Here is a 23431-nt window from a genome sequence, read left to right on the forward strand (position 1 = left end):
TGCTTTTTTTTTACAATTGTTAAAGGAAAACAACGGGATATCAAATCCACTAGCTCTATCTGCTGTTTCCTTAAGTCCCCCTTATGTACTACAGGCCAAAAAAAAATTTAACAGCAGCTTTTAAATAAAATTCTGTATACTGATTTATAGTTCAGCTACCTAACTCTCCATACTATTTCAGTTTCCGGTTTAGAACCAAAATTAAAAACGTGTAGTCGGCTCATAAATACTGACGTCACATCTGCCTTACCTTCTCGAGTAGATCCTGAGAAGTTTCCTCCTCCAAACTGACGTAAACTCTGCCTTATTTGCATGCTCCTGTGATCCTCCCACATTGTGATGTCATTGCTGCCTTGGCCAGCCCACTATTACCTTAATAAAAGGGATTAGTGCTGTGTGGAACTTCTTTTACATCGAAGTGAATCCTGTCGGCTCCATTTCTTGTGAAGGACTAGCAACAAATGCGTTTTCTCCATTGTTGGGATAATTCACAGTTAAAGGAACAATCCCAGCGTTTAAAATTCGGGTCCGCTCAAAATCACATCAAAGGAACGCCCACTTTGTCGTGTCATTCAATTCCCACCCACAGTATCAGCTTGCTTGCAGACATCCGTTATATCTTCAGCTGCAGTGGTGTTTTGGAGTCTAATCAAAACTTCGCTTTAGCTTTGGTTCCCACACGCTTTTGGACAATTACCTCCCTGCTGCATAATCCTTCGGATCTTCAATTTTAAGGTAAATAAATTTTTGCTGGACAACTTCTTCATTTTTCTCAATGGAAAGGCTCATCCAGGCTCTGCTACAGTTGCTACGCTATGTATCTGCACTTTTTAAATAGTTTCTGCGTTTATACAAGATTTAGAGCCGTTTCTGTGCTACCTAAATTTCGCTCGTTTATCTGTTTGCATTGAATAGTTTTTTTTTTTTTTTTGGGAAATCATTTTTTCTGCTTGCCAAATGTCCATGTATGTGCTTTTTTTAACAATTATTAAAATTTGTCCGGTAGAATGAAAACATCTGCTATGTGGTTCCGTGCAGGGTTGCAATCACTGTTATATCCTGCATAGCATCTTTTCCAGATTGAAAGTAACACTGTTAATTATTTATAAATATAATGTAATTTCCGTTGTTTAAAATATGTGCTGTTGCAGTAGTGTATACTTTAGAAAGGGCAACGGGCAAGAGAGGGAGATACCATTGGAATGTAATGCAGTTTCGTTACTGATGTTGTGTTTACTATTTTTAAGTTAATAGTTCAGTTGATCTTCACTTCAAAAGTACTTTCCTGCTCATTTAATTTTACAAAGTGGTAAGGTGTAGTTATTACATACTAGAATTTATAGTCTGTGCCGATGTCTAAATGCCGCTTTATAAATGCGGTATGCCGCTTTGTAAATGCCGGTTTGTAAATGCCGGTTTGTAAGTGGCCGTATATAATGAAATAACTGAACTTGCAGTTACAATTGGTTTTATTTTTGGACAAAATGAGTTTTTAATGTATTTCTATACATCCATTTTATGAAATTAGGAAGTGTTGGATATTTATGGGTGTTGAGTTAAGAATTACTGCTTTTAGTATTTATTTTTTTTAACTGATAGTAAGATTCTGGGATTGGTTGTAGGTGGGCATGTGGACTTCTTACACACCTTTTAATAGGGTTGCTTGCTGTTTTTGTAATTTATTCTGAAGAAGTTCCATGTATAATTTATTGGAACAAAACACTTAATAAATTCTTGGACTTTTACCAACTTTTTTTTTTTATTGTTTTAGATTTAACATTGTAGATTTTTGGATTACACCTTCCATATTGTTAATGCTAGTGGTGTACTATTTTCCATAGCAGTGATTTTTCTTTGCATCTGACTATTATAAAGTATGAAAGAGCTGCTTTTTATCTTTATGTAGACTCTCTCCAAAGTTGCCCATTAGTACTGCCTCTGTGATGCAGAGGGACAGAACCCTGACTGTGCCCCAAGCAGCCTAAATTAAACTAGTACCCTGGCTACTAGAGAAAGCTGCTAGGAGGAATGAAATGGAACAGTCTCAGCTGGATTACCCATCCAAGTGGGGTGGAGGTGGTCTGGTTCCCTGTGCTACTGCCACCTACCCGATGCCCAAATTGATTTTGTAGCAGCACCAGGAAGATACCTGGGAAAAGGTGATTCACCTTTGACTAGCCAAAAGACACTGCAGCAAGAGTTCCATTAGTGTGTAGAAACATGTACATACCTTATAGATCAGCAGTGCAAGGCTCTACTTTTTCAGATGTTTTTGCTTCAGATGGGGAGAGGGTTAGAAAACAACACTCACCTAGTTTATGGCCCACCACTTGCTGACTTTTAACCCCCAATAACTCAATGGGGACACTGATAGTGGGCAGATAGGGGAAGCAAAAAATAAAGTAAAAATAAAATGAACAGGATGACCATTAGTTTTAACCTGATGTGAAAAAGGAGCCTACGATGCACTTACATAAAAAATTCAAAAGCATATTATGATAGAAAATATACAATAGTTTAGGTTACACTGCTGCTTTCCTTAACAAAATTCTGTTTGCAGCTGACACCACGTTTTATGCTGTATGATTACTGCCTGTTTTCAATCATTTTTCTGATGAGTACCAGTCTTTGCCATTGTCACGTAGTAGATAGCTGTGAGACATTTAGGCTCCTGTTATAACTGGGTAATGTAATACAGCCTTGCCAAATAATTCTGATGCATCACCACAGTGAGACCTGACGGGTAAGTCTATGAAGAAGATTAATATTGACATATAATACGAGACAAAGAGGCTGGAATCTGTTAAGCTGTGTTTCTGCCATCCCACTCTAGATGTACAGGAAGCCTTTACCTTATTAGCCTTTACATACACGGCTGACAAAATGGTGCCCATTGCCATCTAACGAGGCGTACTTCCACAACAAAATGGTGCCCATTGCCATCTAACGAGGCGTACTTCCACAACAAAATGGTGCCCATTGCCATCTAACGAGGCGTACTTCCAAAGGCAGTTCCATGATGTTAACGAGCTGGTGGTCTTTGGCCTACCAAGTCTGCTCGACTGCTACAGTTGGCACTGCTTATTATTTTTTTTAATAATGTAAGCCCAATAGGCGTATCAGCCTTTTCTGGGAGTAAGGTTTGGTTAAATTACTATCTCAGAATTACACGGTGCAGATATGTAGACTTTGACTTAGACCCAGGATCGCAGGCTCATGCCCGCTTATACCCTTAACTCTCTTTGGTATGTTGCAGTAAGTATACAAAGTTAGTCTTCTTCTCCCCTATGTTGATTTATCCCAGAATCCTTAAAAAGCCACTTTTCCCATTCACCTTACCATGATGCTAATCCCTTATTGTACATTCCCAGTCAATGTGATTTCCCTCTCTCTGTAAGGCTTACAGAATTCAGCAGAGAGTCCAGATGAAGCCCCACTGGTACCCTATATAATAGGGAGAGTGCATCAGTATCTATAGATATTTATGCCCCTTCATGTGATGCTCATTAAATGTAGAGGACACTCATGATCTCAAACTGCACAATTCAGCCTGGAGTGACCGTAACTCACAAATGTTTTTTGGCCCAGTTCAACATAATGGTATTCCTCCTAACACATCCATCATAATTTAAATTCCCCTAATAGACTGCATGATGTTTAACTTTTCTGCTCTGAAGCCTTATCACTATCTTTCTACACTTCCTGCCAGACTTGTTAATTGAGGTTGAAAACTGGCTCTACAGCTTTAATGATTGCTCTCGTCTTAGACTTTATATTCTAGTCTCAATCTGAAACAAATATGCTGATCAAGGTCCTTTTCAGCATTGAATCAAGTTGTACCTCATTTGTCACTAACATTTTGCTTGACAGTTTCTATGAACTTCTAGTTTTTGCCTCATATCAGCTAACCAGCGGTCTGCTTACATCATCATTCTGCTTATAATCCTTAGTTTTCTCATGTACCTTATGTGAGACACAGTGTCAAAGACCTAATAATGTCCAAAAAACACTACATGTACTTGATTTTTTTTTTTGCTATCTTTGAGTTACAGGGCTAGATCTTTTGACCTTTTTCATAAGAATCCTTGCTGCTGCTGATTTGATAACCAATTTTCATACAGGGGGTTGTCTGGCTTATACCGTAGATTTCTTTTTTTCAGCTGTCCTAGCGTGGTGGTAAGACTAACTGGGCACTAATTACATGGCTCCTTCAAAAGTCATCCTTTGTGGAAATAACGTAAAATGACTACCCTTTCACTGTCTGGCTTTCTGGTACCAGTTCATTCTCCAAGCTTCTGACTGTGGTTCACTTAACACATCAGGAAAATGCTCATAGAAGGCTATCAGATCCTCAATATAAGGCTGACTGCTGCAGAATTGTTCCTTATCCATGGAATTAGCTGCAGGCAGACATCCATCCTTCCAGCCTGACCTCACAACTTTCAGATGTTCTTATGGGGGAGTTGAACTCCTGCCACTTTGCAGGATGTAGCATAAGGTTCGGCTACAAGGATGAACAGCCTACACTACCTTCAGCCTTTTTTCTGCAAGAATCATTAGCCTTCAGTTTTTCAATCTGTCTCTATCCATCAGTCCCATCCATGTGACTTCACCATAATGACAAGTTCCCAGTCTGTGAACTTTTTTATATCTCTGGTTTGTACTGATCAGTAATTCTGTGTTAGTGACATTTAACCCAGTCTTGTCTATTTTTGCAGAGATTATTTCTGAGGTCCATAACATTCCCAGAACAGGTCACTAATAAGTATACCTGCTGAAGAAAATTCTAAGGATTGTCATTTGTAGTACCTGTTTTGCCTGGTGGTGGTAGTGGTGAGGATTTATCTAGTTTCTGAGCACTATGCAACTTAAAAAAGACACTACTCTGTAGGGCTCATAAACTTTAGAATTTCTTAGAACAAAAAAAGTTTTTTGACTCTAGTAGAGCCACCCGCCCCTCTCACAGCCAGAGATCCATCAACTAGAACCCAAATAACTAGGAGATTCCCCTGAAAAATAGTGCACATTCAAAAAGATGGCGAACCAAATAAATTAGCAATAAAAGAACCAATGAGCAAAGAGTATGGGGCTGCAGTGAACTCATCAGTTTTGCAGAGCCTAAGATGATTGGCCTCAATGAGGCATCACTTCATCTGACCATGATCCTACTTCCTCCTGCAATTACATCTTCATTGGGTTTAGCCCTTTTAGTAGCAGACAGAATTATATTATCTTTTAACTTTAGGCAGATCTTCATAAGAATCACTGCGATGCCCAGACTGGAAGCCATTTCTGAGGTATCATCACCATCTCTTCACAGTCCCAGTTTACATTTGTCTCATCAGTATATCCCTTCCATTTAAGAGCACATGGCACCATACATCCCAGCAAGGCTACTTTTAACTGGACATATATATGACCAGCAGACAGGCATCTCATTTTGTCACCCAAGGAATGGACATCCAAAGAATGGATATCAATTTTGTTGATACCCACTTCAGCCTGTGTCTGACTGGATTACTGGAGAATCACAAATGGGTACATGGCTGACTGGAACAGGATAAACCCTTGAATGTCTTAGATTTCAACCTCTGGAATGGCTATACCATCTGTAAGAAAGAGGGATTCCCCCTTATCAAAACATTGGATCTATGAACCGCATCACTGTGGATTCTGAGGTAGATGAGAAGCATTTAGTCCAGTTGTCACACTATTTGGCTATGATATTGATGATGATGGTCCCTAAGAAACCAGACTGGTTCAAGTATCCTTTAGATACTTGTATAAAAGAACCCAATAGTGGACCTCACAGTAAATTTCCTAAATGCAGCTAGGGAGGTATACGCAATGTACAGGTCACAAGTCTGTGTTCAATAGGTTAAATCTTTTTCATCCATTTCAGAATCCAGAATGACCTGATTAATAGGTTCATGGGTTTAGTGATGGGATAGAAGAATACTTTTCGCAATGGAAGGACCAGTGACAGGGAAGATAAGAGGTGTTGGACCAGTTGGGTAAAAAAAAGTATATCATGCACTCTATTAGAACCAGTCACTGCAAGATATACAAGATAAAACACCAGAGTAACATTCATAAATAAACTGAAGACATGGTAATTGTGAAGACGCAGAACACCAGGCCTTTTCTGTGTCTTTGAGTATCATGACTGTGATGGGAACTTATGGGCCATGTTAGGAAAGTGTGTGATTGTGTGGACATTAGGGTTAGGGCACGTGTTAGGTAAGTAGGGTTAGGGCACGGGTGAGGTGAGTGTGCGATAGAAAAATACTTTAGGGTTAGGGCGGGATAGCTGATTTGAGGTTAGGGCGGGATAGGTGATTTGAGGTTAGGGCATGTGTCAGGTGAGTGTGTGATAATGACGTACCTTAGGGTTAGGGTTTGGGTTAATACAAGTGGATAGTTAGTATTGTATGTACAGTTTAGTGTAGGGTTAGATGTAGGATTTTGAGTGTGTGTGTGTGTGTGTGTGTGTGTGTGTGTGTGTGTGTGTGTGTGTGTGTGTGTGTGTGTGTATTGATGTTTTTTTGGTGTGTTTGTGTTGTGTGCGTGATTCTTGGAACATCGAGGTTTTTTTTCCCTGAGAAAAAAATGTTTTGAGGGTTCAATGGTTGTGCAGTTTGTGGTTTGAAGTTAGATCATATGGTGTTCAAACGTCAGATGTTTCAAGGAACTGATATAGACCCATCCAATTACTGTGATATACAGATGAAGATCACTTATGCGTGGACTATGCCACTAGTGAGCATCCAGTTTGTGTGTCGATTGCCAACATACGCATAGCGGGAGTTTACATAACACTGAAAGTGCAAGTGTATGTAATAAAGAAATAGCAACTTATTTTTTTCTCACTCAAGATTCACAATACTCATTATCCATTGTCTTGTGGTGTCTGATTACCAGTCTCTCTTGTATGCTGCCGTTAAAACAACAATTATTACAGCTGTGGCCATAAAATGGATGGCAAATGCCATTTCACTGCAGATTTACGTGGGGGACTGGATGGAAAAAATAACGTAAATGTAATAATACTGTGATTATCTATAAACATCACATATTCAGCAATTTTTAGCTCTTGCAGGTCAATGCTATCAGCCATGTATTTTGCAGTTGGTTTCCTATAGCAGCATACAGTAACAGGTAGACTGATAGTATGCTTAAAATAATGTTACTTATTGCAAAAGGTGGCTTCCATGCTTCACGAGTACTAATGTTAGTTCAATCAGCATGTTGTGTCACGAGTAGGACTGACTACAGTTTTGTGTGCTGTATCTGTACATTGTTTACTACCATATGTCAGATACATAATTATCGGTACTTGGCATAGATAGGGGTTAAATTTGTTTATCTGATTACCTGTCCTTGTCCTTTGCACTCACTAAAACAATTGCCAAAACTTTCTTCTCATAGGTTTATCATGAAAATTAACAACAGCATTGCCTTTACAAGTAAAATTGCTATTGCTAGTGGATCCACCAGGGAAACATCAATGTTTCCATCTACTGCCACCACCTCAACAGCTCATCAACATGACTCACAACTGGTGCAACGAAGACCAAGTTCAACAAGAGAGTCTGTCAATGTAAGCACCAGAAGAACAAGAAGAAGAATACTAGGGAACAGTATTGGACACTTAAAGGTACTACTGCTACCATACTGTACATATGATCACTGCCATGATGCTTTCTTATACTAATAATTAGACATGACAGACTATGATACTTAGCACAGTAACATGTCCTGTTGCTTAGCACACAAGTTTTGGTACTGGACAACACTTAGGACATAACTTGCATCTATATGTATTTAACTCACGGATTCACTCAACTACTGCGTGACCGTATTCAAATAACTCAAGTGGGTTAATTGCAATATTTTTATTTATTTATTTATTTTTTGCTTAGGATCAAATTGAATCACTTACAAGACAGGAACTTCAAGATTTATGTGTAACTATAGCGGAAAGGAAACCAGCACTTATTAGTGAGCTTCTGCGTGCCAGTTCCAATGCCATCAGCCAACACTCTACAAGACAGTCACGGCACAATGTTCCCAAATGGTGTGTTTGCAACAACTGTCGAGAAATGCCGACGGACGTGGAGAGTGTTTGCTGCAGTTATGAGCCACGACACTGCATATCAGTCTTGCAGGTAAGGATGCGAGATACTGTGCTAAGTACAGTCCCTTTTAATTTGATTTACCAATAAACTGGATACATGTTGGATAAAATGCAGTGAATTAGTTCAATCTGTTTTCAAAATCAGCGCCCTGTACACAATTGCATCCTGGTTAATTTTAATGTTCAAGTAGGGATACTCATTATACATATCTGTAACTTAATCAGGCAACCCACGTATAATTGCATGTGTTCCATAGTGCATTGATTCTCACAGATTGCATATTACATCAATTTGCATTTTAATTTATGTTGTCAGCATACCTCTCAACTGTCCCTGATTTTCTGGAATGTCCCTGATTTTGACTACAATTTTAGCTCTGTCCCTCTTAATTCCTCGGAAATTTTGGGAGGAGATTTGGTTAATTACACTTCATGAATAAAGATAATAATTAATAGTTGTAGACTTCTTTTACTTCAGAAAATGGGTATTAATTCAAAGAATGAGTATTAATTCATATGCTCTGATTCTGTCAATGTTTCAAGTTAATAGCACTAATCTTTTAAATGTGTCTCTGATTGTCCCTGATTTTTCCTTGTGTTGTCCCTGATTCTGTTGAAATTGGTCAGCCAATTGGTTGACAGGTCTGGCTGGCAGTACTTCAAGTCTTTGGAATCTCAGCCCATTATGAGTTGCATCAAATCTCTATAATAAGGCTTTGGTCAAACCAATAGCTGTGAGGAACATGTAGTCCACTGCATCTGCATAGGCGGCACTGCACTTAACAACACAGAAATCAGACAGTTAACTGACAGGATGAGAATATGAACGCTCCATGCATCAATATGCTTAGGTAAACTGGTGTCTAGTCAGTTTGACTGATTTGAAATTATAGCTAAATGTAATTGATAGTACCTGGTTTTGCCATGAGTGTGTCAGTACATACCAATGCATAACTTTAACATCATCACATTCAGGCTTCACAGGAGTAAGCTAACAGAAAATTTAGACACGATTGGTCCATCACTTCTGTTTTCTAAGACACATCTGAAATAACGTCATGCATGTTCATACTGTATTGATCACAAGTACATCACAATTGATGGACATTGTGGCTTCAATGATATAGCACCATTTGTGTCATTTTTCACTTATCTTTCACCACAACACGTAGTAATTACATGTTTCTTGTTCTCCACAGGAAATGCAAGAATGTGTTCTACCCAGAAGTGTTCTTCAAGTTGCACATGCCTACCGTACTTCTGTATTTGGTCTACCACAGGAGGCAGATGAAAATAAACGCAACCGTCATACTGCATATCGACAATTCACATTGTGGAGGTATGGCAGGCTTGGAAGTAGAGTAAGAAGACCCATCCCGAGCTGCTGTATATGGCGTATCAGGGACAAGTATCCCGATCCTCAGGGGTCCTATACCAGATTCCGGCCAACAAGATTTCATTATTGATGTCAATTCATGTCACCTTAGTTAAATGTTTTCTCTCTCAATGAAAAGTATAAATGATATCTTGAATGTTGAATAGCTTTTAAAATTTTTGTTTTCTTTAGTGTATTTTAGCCCTGTGTTACGCATGTCAGTGATTCAGTCATCATCCATGTACAATCTTGATTTACTGACTGTAATAAAAGTGCCAAAATTTAAAAATTGATTTATTGCAGTGTATCATAGCTATTGCTAAGTTTGATTCAGTGAATTAATAACATCACTGTAGTACACACCCAAATTCACACACATGCATACGTCTTTGTGTATTTATACATTTATTTTATATATATATATATATATATATATATATATATATATATATATCTATCTATCTCTCTCTCTCTATATATATATATATATATATATATATATATAAATAAACACACACACACACACACACACACACACATGTGTAAGTGTGGTTGTGTATATATAAAACATTTATTATGACAATTATTTATGCATGTACATGTATACAGATATAGAAAAACTTGTTAAGCACATACTAACATTCAGTTTGCAGCTGGAGAACAAACGGTCAAAATGTAATCAGGTAATACTGCTTTTAGTGAAGAATACTACCGGCATTTCATAGAATAAATAAACATTGGAAGTACTCAGCACTGTGAAAGAGATCAACAGGACTGAGAAATTGATTTGAATGTACTACAATATTATGTCACTTAATGTGTTGACCTAATTAGAATTTGTCTGAGGATCCATTTGTGAATGCCATTGCATCAGCTACAGACTGAGCAAAAATGGACTAACTGTGGTGGGTATAGCATAAATGCAGATATGTCTTCACACCAAAAAGTAAGCGTTGACAGTGAAATAAAGGATGACAGTATAAGAGGCTGGGTGAATAAAGATATTAATAATTTTTTGGATCATTGAACAGTGAAGGTGGTTAGGGATGGTAGCTAAAGGTATAAAACTACAAACTTTTATAAACTTCGTAATAATTACATTTATAAATATATTAACATGTATAGATTTACGGGTGTGTGTCTGTCTTTTATTGTACACGTGTGTGTGTATATATGTATGTGTTCTATATTATTTTTATATGTGTGCGTATATATGTATATGTGTATATATATAGAGAGAGAGAGAGAGAACTACTAATTTCTTACTTTATCTTTATATAACATATATATCTTTATATAAAATCTTTTTATAATGTACATATATTGTAGCATCAATGTCCGCATTTGGGTCCTTATGCTCATTAACACAAGTTGAAATTCAGTCTCCAAAATGACATTCCAATAACTAGAAATAACACGTCCTGACAAATAAAAAAGAAAAATCAACAAAAATTAACAAGGAGGAAAATTATGATTCTTATGCTTCGCCTTCAAATGCTATTTCCCAGTTGACATCGCCCAAGCACCTTGATGTCATATTAAAAACCCCGCAAACACCCCAAGAACAACACCCTTCCATTAAGTCATTCAGTATGTACAGGCTTAGACATTTCACAAAGTGTGCTCTTCACAGTTAGAGGAATTGTTCAATCTTCATGCCTGGCTATACATGCATCTAGAGGTTCATAGGTGTCTATTAGGCAGTGGACCATGAAGCATTTACAAGCCTAGCCTCAGATAGCCTTCCCTGGTGCAGTGCCACCCGATGTCAGTTCACAGTGCTTCTATCTACTAGGGCAACAGGAGTCATTCATCAGGTGTACTTTCGGTTACCCAGCCACCCGTTGACACATAACTTTCAACGAGCATAGCTTATTTGAGGTCTTACAAAGTTCACGTTCCTCGAAATCCCACATTGAAAGGTCTGATCACACATTGAGTATTAATATTTTTTTTTACTGATATTCATGGTAAATAGACCATAATCATAGCCAATCATTGAAAGTTTTTTTTTTAGTAATATTTTTCCACCATATTTAAACCATTATATGACCTGACGAGTTTAAGTTTGTAGTGAGCTGTTCGTATGTGTTCCACATTATGCAGATTTGTTACACATTATGTGGACTACTTTTAATCTTTTTAAAGATGTAAGGTTGAGAGGTGAGTATCAAGATTTCTCTTTCCAGGCCCACCAAGCTGCTCTGCTGGACATGAATGAGAATCTTATTCCAAAGTATGGACAGTGCTGGTGATGTGAAATGTTCCCTCCAGCATGTTATTTTGATTATGGCAATGGGGTTGTGATCTCAATTGCGTGGCATGGGTGGATAGGGAATTCTTTAGGTATAGCATTTCCAGTACTGCTGCGTCAGCCATGGCATTGTCTGTCAATCATGGATCACAGCTAATTAGACAATAAGAGACTGAGAACAGCTGAAGTTTTTTGAGTCTGCACATGTAGGACATGTGCTTATGGCCTAGGCCCAATTTTGTTAGTCACTTTTGTGTCTTCTCCAGCTCCTGTATGTGTCTGCATTACTTGGGGAGTTGATAATGACTCCTATGCTTGAAATCATCAATGAACTTGGTCAGCCGTACACCCTCTGTGTTGTCACGGAATTCTGAGAAATATATGTAAAACAGTAGAGGACCAATGACAAGTGTCATGGGTTACTCCAATCTTGAATAGTCCATCATGTCAATCAGAATCCGCAACCGATACTATGTGCATACTGTCTCTGAGTCAGTTATCAACCCACCCTGTCACCCATTGCTTGAGGTTTATTTGGGTAATTTTTACAATGATACCCAAGTGGGGAATGGCATCAAAGGCCTTGGCCCGGTCTAGGTAGCCTGTATGCATTGCCTTACTTTAATCTCCACCAGGGTTGACTGACTGCCTTGAAGATATCAACCGTGTTCATCAGGCAGTATCTCCACTTGACAAAGTCAAACTGTGAGGTAGACTACCTGTATCTTGGTTAAGCTGCCCATTTATGATAGTCTCCACAGCTGTGCATACTAGACATGCACGGGTAATGGTGCCATAGCTACCCCATTGTGTAGTCGCTCCTCCTTATGGAGAGGGATGACTGTAGTAGTGTGCCATTCATTAGTCACAAACCCTGCAGTTAGGCTATCATTCAACAGAACACACAATTGTGTTGCCAGTTCATTTTTTATCTGAAGTAGAATGCAGACAGGCATATTATCAGGTCCCATGGATGCTGTATTCTTGGATTTGTACAATGTAGTTTTTTAATGTGCCTCAGAAATGGTGGGTACCAGGATCTCTTCTTATATTGTGATGGTGCCTTTGGTGGGGAATGAGGGGTAAAGTTGCCACTGAGTGTGTCAGCGAGTATGTTGGCTATATCTGTAATTGCAGTATATGGGGTACCATTGTGCAATAACTAATATCAGATCTGGGTATTGCATCTGACATTATTAATAAGCCAATATAAGGCTTTGAGTTTTTTTTTTCCATCTCATCCTCAAATCTGCCTACATACCTGGCTTAATGGTATTTAATAAGGGATCTAATTTATTTTTAGGCTTATAAGTGAGTTTTTCCTCTATTGTGAATTTATTTTCTACGACAGTTGCTGCCTTCCCTTGTATAGTGTATTTAAGGCTGGGAAACTACCAATTTGTTTCCTATTCTTGGTATGTGAGCATCTTGGTTCTATTTGTTAAGGCAAGTTACATGCATTTGTGTGTGTGCCTGTACACTGCATTGTTGTATGATTATGCACTAATGCAACTGTTTCACATTGGTAAGGGTGCTGACAAGTTAGGCACCTCATTTATTTTAGGAGTACATACTCAGCTTTGGCTATTTTTTTTCAAGGTCGACACCTTAATGGGAGTGGTGGTAGGTGAGACAGCACCCAATGGAGTTGATAATTCTTGTTGGAGCCTATGTAGGACACAGCCTGGGACCCTATCATGTGCGATCTAAGCTATGTGTGTTTGTCCTTAAGGAGGGCAATCATGATATGCTCCATTCAAAAATGATCGGTGTAGAACTGTGTATAATTGCCTTTTCTATCACATTGGGCTATTCGGTAATGCTGTTTATACCATCCCGGTGAAGTTTTTAATCTGCTTTGGATTACATTTTTTACTTTAGCTTCTGCTATTGGGGGTTAGCACATGCTGAGTTGGTGTAGAATATGCATAGAGTGCTATCAATGAACATGACAGTTGAACAATTGACTCAGGAAGGCTATATCAACCGAGGTGAGTGGGGAAATGTGTCAGTCTGTCCATCGATAATGTGAATTACATTTACATGGTCAGGAAAAGAGCTCACACTTAGGAATCAATATTGTTGAGAGGTGTGTTGGTACCGGGCCATCTAGCATTTGCATTACACCATACAGCAGAGGGGGATATGAAAAAACAATGTGTAGGCACACAAGTGGAGGGGTAAGGTGAAGTGTAACGATCCAAAACAGGTGAGGCTTTTAGCGCCAATGGTAATCAACTCTACTCGTCACTGCACTATGGTGAGCTACATGAAATAAGCACTTCAGCGTACCTTATCAACATCAACAATGAAAATCCTTGTCACTACAATTAGACAATCAATATAGAGAATTATAAACCTATGTATGTGTATATATATGTAGAAACACACACACATATATGTATGCATGTATTTGTACATATATATATATATATATATATATATATATATATATATATATATATGTGTATGTGTCTCTGTGTGTGCGTATGTTGTGGCAGAAATACACACACACTCACAGACATACACACTGGCTATATAGAGATACAGTCCAACACATATCTAACATATTACACAGTTGTATACTGTTTTTTCACACAACACATGGATAGCTAGAGCTGTAGATATATATACAAATACTATCTATACATATAGGTATATATACATATACATATATATATATATATATATATATATATATATATATATATAAAATAATCTTTTAAGTTCTATCAATATATACATTTCTATCTATATATATATAAGATGCATTTCTGTAGTTTTTATACATATATATATATATATATATATATATATATATATATATGTACATGGATGTGTGTGTGTATAAAGATATATATATATATATATATATATATATATATATATATATATATATATATATATATATATATATATATCAATAGAGACACACACACACTCACACACACACACACACACACATATATATATATATATATATATATATATATGTGTATGTACATTGGTGTTTGTGTGGGTGTGTAGATGTGTGTGTATCTATATATATATATATATATATATATATATATATATAAACGCACATGTTCCATTTACTGATTCTCTTAGAAGAGTTGCACGAGATACACTAATTAGTGTGGACATTGAGAACATGTTGCTAAGTGTATGGCAGACAGACTTGTCTGACGTGAAGCTAATTATTCTTAGGAACAAGGGTGAATCCTATAACAATGTAGAGAATCAACACGTCAAAGGAAGAAGACAGCCTTGTCTGATGTCGAGGTAACTGTTCAAAGCAATGTGAAATTCCATAACAAAGAAGAGAGAGGCAATCTTGAAATTACATACTAAATTTTTTTTTTTTGTCAGCTGAATTGCTCAAAGGATTAAATAGGAATTTCATAACAAAGGATGTCTATTCGATCTGCAGGCATAACACATAAACATTTGACAAGTCTTTGGTGCACGATTGGTGTACCAGTTTTCGACTCGTGACGTCAGTGGAAGAAACGGTCATCCTTCACACATCCAAAAAAAAAATTTCTATAAAACTTAGGCTAATGCCAATGTTATCTGGAGACACAATGTTTACCTATTAATGAAAATAGGTAAGACTGGAGAAAGGTAGCCCCTAACAGTGAGACAAATCCGCTATAAAGACAGTACGGAAGGAATAACGTGAGCTACATGCCAGCGAGCATAAACAGTTCGTGTTGTATAATAATCATTAGGGCCATCAGTGGGATACGGGTTAAGATCCAGGGCAACCTTATATGAGGTATTTAAGTGCATATCTCAAATTTGTAATATTTCTCTTGCTTCCCTATTGTAGTGAAAGTAATCATTCCGAAAGTATGTATGTTTGCTGGTCAAGGGCACATAATGCTAAGTGAAGAGAAATAATGTATATACTACCAATCTTTATTTCACAGTAAATCGTGTGTCATGCACCTGTTGGAGCTAATGAGAATAGTTTACGTGACATAGTTTTGTACTCATACACTTTTCATTACTGTTACACACGTTGATCTAATGGCAGAATCCGTATAAGGTGCAACTCAGAATATACGGGTAGATGCTATGAGGGAATTCACCCTTCAGCTTTAGATGGTATGGATCATTAACTGAAGTCAACTTTATTTCATAGTTGTGACATGAATTGAAACATTTAGAGATGCCCACACATGAAAAACATTGATGTACACACCAAACACATACACATGCATACACATACAGAGACACACACACACACACACACACACACACACACACACACACACACACACACACACACACACACACACCTTTCTATCCATACATACACACACACACACACCCACACACAAAATATATATATATATATATATATATATAAAATATGCATATATGTAAATGGTAACGTATTTCTTTAGAAGAATTAGGTTCAGTGTAAGTGTATCCCACAGCATACGGACCTGTAGAAGTGTAAGAGGATCAGAGCAAATTAGTCTTTTCATGGTCCAAGTGCCACTAAAATACATGGCCCCATTGTAGCCTTGTTTGCAAAATCGTCATCTAATACCCCTGTCCAATATGGGCACTGGGTGATGAAACCCCCGTGGGAAGATAGGAATTAATGTTTACCCATGCCATTGTACAAACTGATTTGTCAGGGGGCCATTGCAGTGCCTTGCTTCATATGAGGTTGGCATGTATTACAATGTGTTTACAAAAAAACTAAAAAAAAACTTTTTACTTTTATTTTTTTTTTTTTTATCAGCAAAGGCGTTAATTATCAGATGAGCATGCCAGCATGCCCTTCTTAATACTGTATAGACATGATGACCAAAAAAATCATTAATGTAAACCTGTGTGCACAGGTCTGTCAACAATGAGTCCATAACTCTGGTGTTGCTACTCATGTGGTAGATAATATTAACATCCCCAAAGATTCATGAAGCTCGGCGCAAGGATGGTGTAAGGCCTGTGCCGGCCATGTGGCATATAAATGGTGTAGTAGCTCCATATGCATATTAATGAAGGTGCGCCGCTACCATATCCACGTGCATAGGACACGTGCGCGAGTGCATGGGGCGTTACTAAGCTGCACCCGGAGGCGTGTCAATGTCGCCTGGTGATGAGCAACCTAAACTGCTGAATATTATAGCCTGCCTGCAATAGTAATCGCACCTATCAGTGTCCGTGTATAATGAAACATATGCAAAGCATGCAAGACAGTTCCCGGCCACACAAAATGGAGAACCAAACAGAAATGCACGCAACATAATATGAGTTTCCATCCATGGAACAAATGATATTTAAAATCGTGTGTCCGTAATGTACTGCACTGTCAGAAGTTATACCCAGTGGAAGTGAAGCACATCATGTCAGCGCACTGCCAATACACACATCTAGCCCCATGGGTATGGTCACCAGCAGTCCCAAAGTGGTAGTGATAGCACACAGCAGGGCAGTTGTGGCTATATAACAACCGTAAAGAAACCTGACAGTCCAAATTGTATACCAAACACACACACAAACAAATGTACATTAAAATGTGCTATACACATGAACAGGAACGTAACCGTCACATACACATAGGATGCTATATGCGGAACCGGGATATACAAAAGTAGAACCCATGCATGCAAATGCAATACGCAACAACCCCTGTATAGCACATAACCCGCACCCATGTCCGAATGTCCACCAAATCCAGCTACCAGCCTTGCGCATCCGTACACCTACACATAGCAAGTATTCCCCATATGTAGTAGGAAGTATCGTCCTAGGCAGTGTCCGGATTGCAAATATGTATCCCACGTTTGTAAACATCCCATCACAGGTACATAAATCCAAATGCCCGCGCGTTAATGTTACGGCAAAATGTGTGTACATCCCGCGTGGGATAAGTAACCTGTTGAAACCTCAGAGTTGTTTACATGCCACAGTGTCCATTACTGTACACATCTGGACCAAACATGTATGTGTAGTCACGGTACTGTTCAGTTTCTACACAGACATGCAATTCATACTACTCATGATGGAACAGCTGTCCACCATGCAGGTCACCCCACTAGGGTTGCCACCTGTTCAGATGGCCAAGGTGGGACATCCCTTGTAGAAATGTGAGAATTTGCAGGATAAAACATACCCCCAGCCAGTGCAAAGGACAGAATTACACGTGTATGCCAATATAAAAGCTTATGCCATAGCATTTGAATAGCTTATGCTATCCCAAATAATAGTTATGTGTACCAGATACAAAATACCTGTATCATGCAACTAGTACAGAAAATAAGAAATATATTATTGTCTTAAAATCACAGGACATTTGCCATGTCTTAGGTGTCGTCGCAGGACACAACTGTCCAAAGTGGGACCTCCCCTCGCAAAGAGGAACAAGTGGTAACCCTACTCCCCACTGAATTATCAACAGTATATATTCAACTCAATCACATACCGACACCACCTCTCAACCTATTACAGCAACAAAACCTGGACAAAGCATAAAATGATGGGTGGACAAATAGGGACAGATGTAATTACTGCTCTCACAAGCTTCGAAAGTTTAATGAATAATAGTATGTACATAAGCAGGAAATGATGTGAAGGATGTGGGGTAGTCCCCAGTATTACAGAGGTCCGTACATATATACTGTAACAAACCATCACATATGTTGACTGTACTACTGCATACCCGTAGTTAATTCATAGGTAAGTCATGTGCAAAATAATAACCCTCGTAAGAATGAATACAGGAAATAGTCAAATGTGAATGGGAACACCACTCACTGTGGATTATGTATCGTAACCATTCCCACCCATATTATGTATTGCCAACATCATAAGCTGCTGACAGGTGCCCAAACACCTGTGTCTGTAAACACAGATAAAATGTTTAAAATGGACAAACCCTGTCCATGTGCTTTGTCTGACAGTTGAACATGGTCAGGGCAGTTACGTTCACCAGGCGGACAAGCCTAAACCCAGATCACCACATGAACGCCCTGACAATTAAAGACCTGTATGTGTCAGGACTATAAGCCTTTGGGTTCTGAATATCCCTGCAGTGATGAAATATGCAGCTTGGGTCCAGAGCAGTAGGGAATAGGGAATGTGTAACATGTAGTACCGCATTTTTCCCAGCAGGAGAATGGATGCTTGTGACGTAAGTGAAGCGGTGAGGCATATGTTAATGTAGCTATGTACTATGGGTATGCATATAAAGGAGTCAGAACACCAAACGTATAGTGGTTACAGCATCCGGCCAACGTGAATGCAGTCCCGGTTGAACAACGACTACAGCACATATAATGTGAAAGTGTAATGAATGCATCTGTGCTGTACAGACAGTTAAATATGTAAAGGTGAACGTGTGTTTCGCAAACGTCTGTTAACCGGATCACAAATAATTACTGGTACTGTCACAAGTAATAAAGCCCACTTAAGCACAAAGACTTAGTAAACATATGTAACCCACAATAAGGATATGTATGCATGCCTGCGCGCCTGCGCGTAACCCACAATAAGGAAATGCAAGTGCGCCTGTGCGTGTGTGATCTGCTCACAGCATAGTAAATTAATGCTGTTTCCCCCACGTTAGCCATACATGGCTCAAACCTGTTAACCTCGTAAAGTATGAAACCGGACAAAGCCATGCAAACTACCATTACAAATAGGGACAAACCCCAGATATGTGCCAGAACAAACATAGAAAGTGGATAGAATAACGGGTGTGTCAGTAGCATGGATTGTCTGAAGGGTATGCAGTCGTAACTTGAACTGCTTGCCAGAAATCCCCACCGTAAGTCTCAAATGAAATGCCACTACACTGCCAGATAGACACAGGTTTATGTAAAACACAGCGAAGAAAAAGGGGCAACCAGCTGTACACTCTGCGACAATCTGTATAGTGGAAAGGTATGGTATGGATATAGATATATGTGTATACTCATAATCCACAGACATAAACCAAAGCAAGTTATGAAACTAGGATTGTACATGTATATATGTATACACAACAGACTTATGTCCCGTAGATATGACATATGTACATAAATAGGCGACGTTATATCTAATATGGGTAGACAGACATGCAGGAAAGGTGAATAAACTGCAGCATTCCAAACCATTGGCCAGAAAGTGACAGTCCAGCAAGTTCTACACTTTAAACATGAAGATAGGTGTCCATTGCAGGACTCCAAAAATTGAATCTTACGTAGTGTCAACTGACATTGACGCAAAAGAAGTGACCACAGCAAATACGAAATAGCTGTACATGCAACAGTATCAGGTGCAAGGGTGATGACACATGTGTTGATAGAATGTATGATGTACGAACTGATATCCGGAGAGTGGGGAGTGCATATAAGTGTCTCCACACTTCAGTACCGCACACATTAAACATGTGTAATGGGTACTGTAGAGGGTTGTCAGGTATGGGAATCATGGGTATGCAGAAATGGGCCTAGGTGTTGTTTGGCAAAGATTTCGTAGGCCTGCCCTGTGGGAGTGATGTGGGTATAGCACACGCCTATATTCTCAATAATGGGGCAAACCATCCACTGGATATTGCGGAAACCATTTTGGCAATATGTAGGGCCCTATATCAGTGTCATGTAGGTGATTATCATGGATGGACATGCGTACGACCAAGATGGTACCCATAACTGACAAACTGTCAAAATAACACAGCTGCACTAAGGCATAGTACATGAAATACAGATAGGGACTATATTAGATATACCCCAGACAAAGTCAGAACGTTGTGAGAATACTGGCGTACCCATGAATATGGATGTTATGAGTGTTACTAATCATGTAATGGAAATGTCAGTCACTATTATTTACCGCACAGTCCGTAATGCCTTGCCAGCAATTTACCAGAAAGGGACATCACTATGACAAATGTAACAAGGTCAAACGTCAGGGCGTTTACCCATAATGTGTACAGGTTAGGGGTATGAAGGTAACCTGTCCAAAATACATGTACAGAACTAGTGATACTAGGTGGACAGGTGAGAAGAAAGACATCAGGACAAATGAGAAAACATGTACAAGTCACACGCATGTACCCTGACAAATGTGAATGACAACGTATGCCCTGTGAATGTCAATGTGTAAGGTTAATAGACACAAAAGTAATGTGTCCCTCAGGGTGTCATGCAGTGTCACCGTAACAATGTCCAGTACCCCAGACACGTACGTGAGCTCTGCCACTAATGGAAAGCACAAATACCGGTGCACACATATGGTATATGATAGACCAATTAGTGTGGATAAGCAGCTGTTGGCCTGTGTGAGGAATACAACTGTCTGGGTGGGTGTGTCCTGCAATATAAATGTAGTGGCATGTGGCCTGTGATGCCGCCATACAGTGTGTGTATTGGTGTCAGAAAGTTGATATTTTGTATCAGACACATACTCCACAACTGTACAGATTTACGCAGAATGTGCAGAGTTCTGCCTCATATGTTTGGTGTGTTCCACGTAACAACAGTAAAATTCTGGCACTTTCATGATAACTGAAGACATGAAATAATGACAAACATGTGAGTAAGACACCAAATCTGACAGAAAAGCCATACTAATGCAAAACCTATTATTGTGTCAACTATCTACGTTTGTAAGAGCAACATGTCAATACTGCCCTATGTGTCCCACTATCAGATAAGGCCTTGTCCAGCAACTTGCTCTAGGAGGTGGAGTGGTATGAACAGAAACAGATACATGTGTGAGGAAACAGCAATATCGACTGCAAGATAACGCAGAAGGTATGAAATGCGCTGCAGTAGGACGTGCAGTACTGTCCACAGGTATGTGCTGACATTTCAAATGACACAGCAGTCTACATGAAGAACCTATAGGGCTGTCACCTTTACAAATGATGATAGTGGGACATACCCACAGCCATGCACCCAGCACAAATAGACATACACACATCAAAACTAGGCCATGATATATGAAGCCTCCGGCGTGTACGAGTACAGTGAGAGTACAGCAAGGATAGATGTCTGCCAAGATATACAGCAAACGCTTGTAAGGCCATGTAACACCGCCCGTAACACGGACGTTGCATGGACAATGTTGGGAGTTGCAACATACCCCATTGGTATGTGAAAGCTATGCAAATATGCGATACATGAAACAGTCAGCTGTCCATGCAAGAGCAGAGTTATGGGCAGAAAATAGATTATTTATAGAGAGAGAGAGAGAGAGAGATACAGACATACACACACACACACACACACACACACACACACACACACACACACACACACACACACACACACATGTGGCAGGGCTGGTAATCGAACCTACACATGACTACCCTATCACACTACAGCATGACGCATTTACAAAATGCGCTACCGAGATTACTGAACACAGCACTCCCAGAGGCATACTTCTAGGTGGGTGACATCATCCACAAAGCAAAGACGCCGATAGGGAATGTATGTGTTGTGAGGCATCTAAAAACATTACTGTGTCCCCAGGCAGCTGGAAACACACACACACACACACACACACACACACACACACCTACCTACTCTAACACACTACAGCATTACGCATTTACAGAACGCGCTACCGAGATTACTGAACACAACACTCCCAGAGGCATACTTCTAGGTGGGTGACATCATCCGCAAAGGCAAAGACGCCGATAGGGAATTTATGTGTTTTGAGGCATCTAAAAGCATTACTGTGTCCCCAGGCAGCTGGAAACACACACTCACACACACACACACACACACACACACACACACACACACACACACTTGGAAGGGCCGGGAGTTGAACACACACCTACCTTCTCTAACACACTACAGCATTACACATTTACAGAACGCGCTACCAAGATTACTGAACACAGCACTCCCAGAGGCATACTTCCAGGTGTGTGACATCATCCGCAAAGGTAAAGATGCCGATAGGGAATATATGTGTTGTGAGGCATCTAAAAACATTACTGTGTCCCCAGGCAGCTGGAAACACACACACACACACACACACACACACACACACACACACACACACACACACACACACACACTTGGAAGGGCCAGGAGTTGAACATACACATACCTACTCTAACACACTACAGCATTACGCATTTACAGAATGCGCTACCGAGATTACTGAACACAGCACTCCCAGAGGCATACTTCTAGGTGGGTGACATCATCCGCAAAGGCAAAGATGCCGATAGGTAATGTTTAGAGAGTGAGCGGTCTGAAAGCATATTACCGTCCCAAGGTAGACGTAGACAAACACGCCAGTGCTGTCATCGGGCCATCTAAATATCTATGGAGCACAACAACACTGAATAGATATGGGATGCGCCACAGACAGTACACCCTTCGAGAGAGCAACAAGTGTGTTCAATGTAGGCATCCATCGTGACAATGAAATTGGACATCTGGTGCCTGGAAGACCAACATGGCTATACAGGATGTCAATGGGCATGCCCACACGCTTAGTATCACACGTCTGTTTGGAATGTACTGTGTGTCCATCTACACAACGGCGTACTGGGCATGCTCACACACTTAGCAGTTGCAAAGGTCAATCTTGCATGCAGATGGAGTGTACACACAGAAGGGCACAGTAAGGTATAACTGCCCTCATGTACAGGGCAGTCACACATGCAGTGACCTGTACACACACAGCTGCCATCACA

This window comes from Protopterus annectens, chromosome 3.part1, assembly GCF_019279795.1.
Source record: "Protopterus annectens isolate FY-2018-M chromosome 3.part1, PAN1.0, whole genome shotgun sequence".
In the NCBI taxonomy this organism is placed as follows: domain Eukaryota; kingdom Metazoa; phylum Chordata; order Ceratodontiformes; family Protopteridae; genus Protopterus; species Protopterus annectens.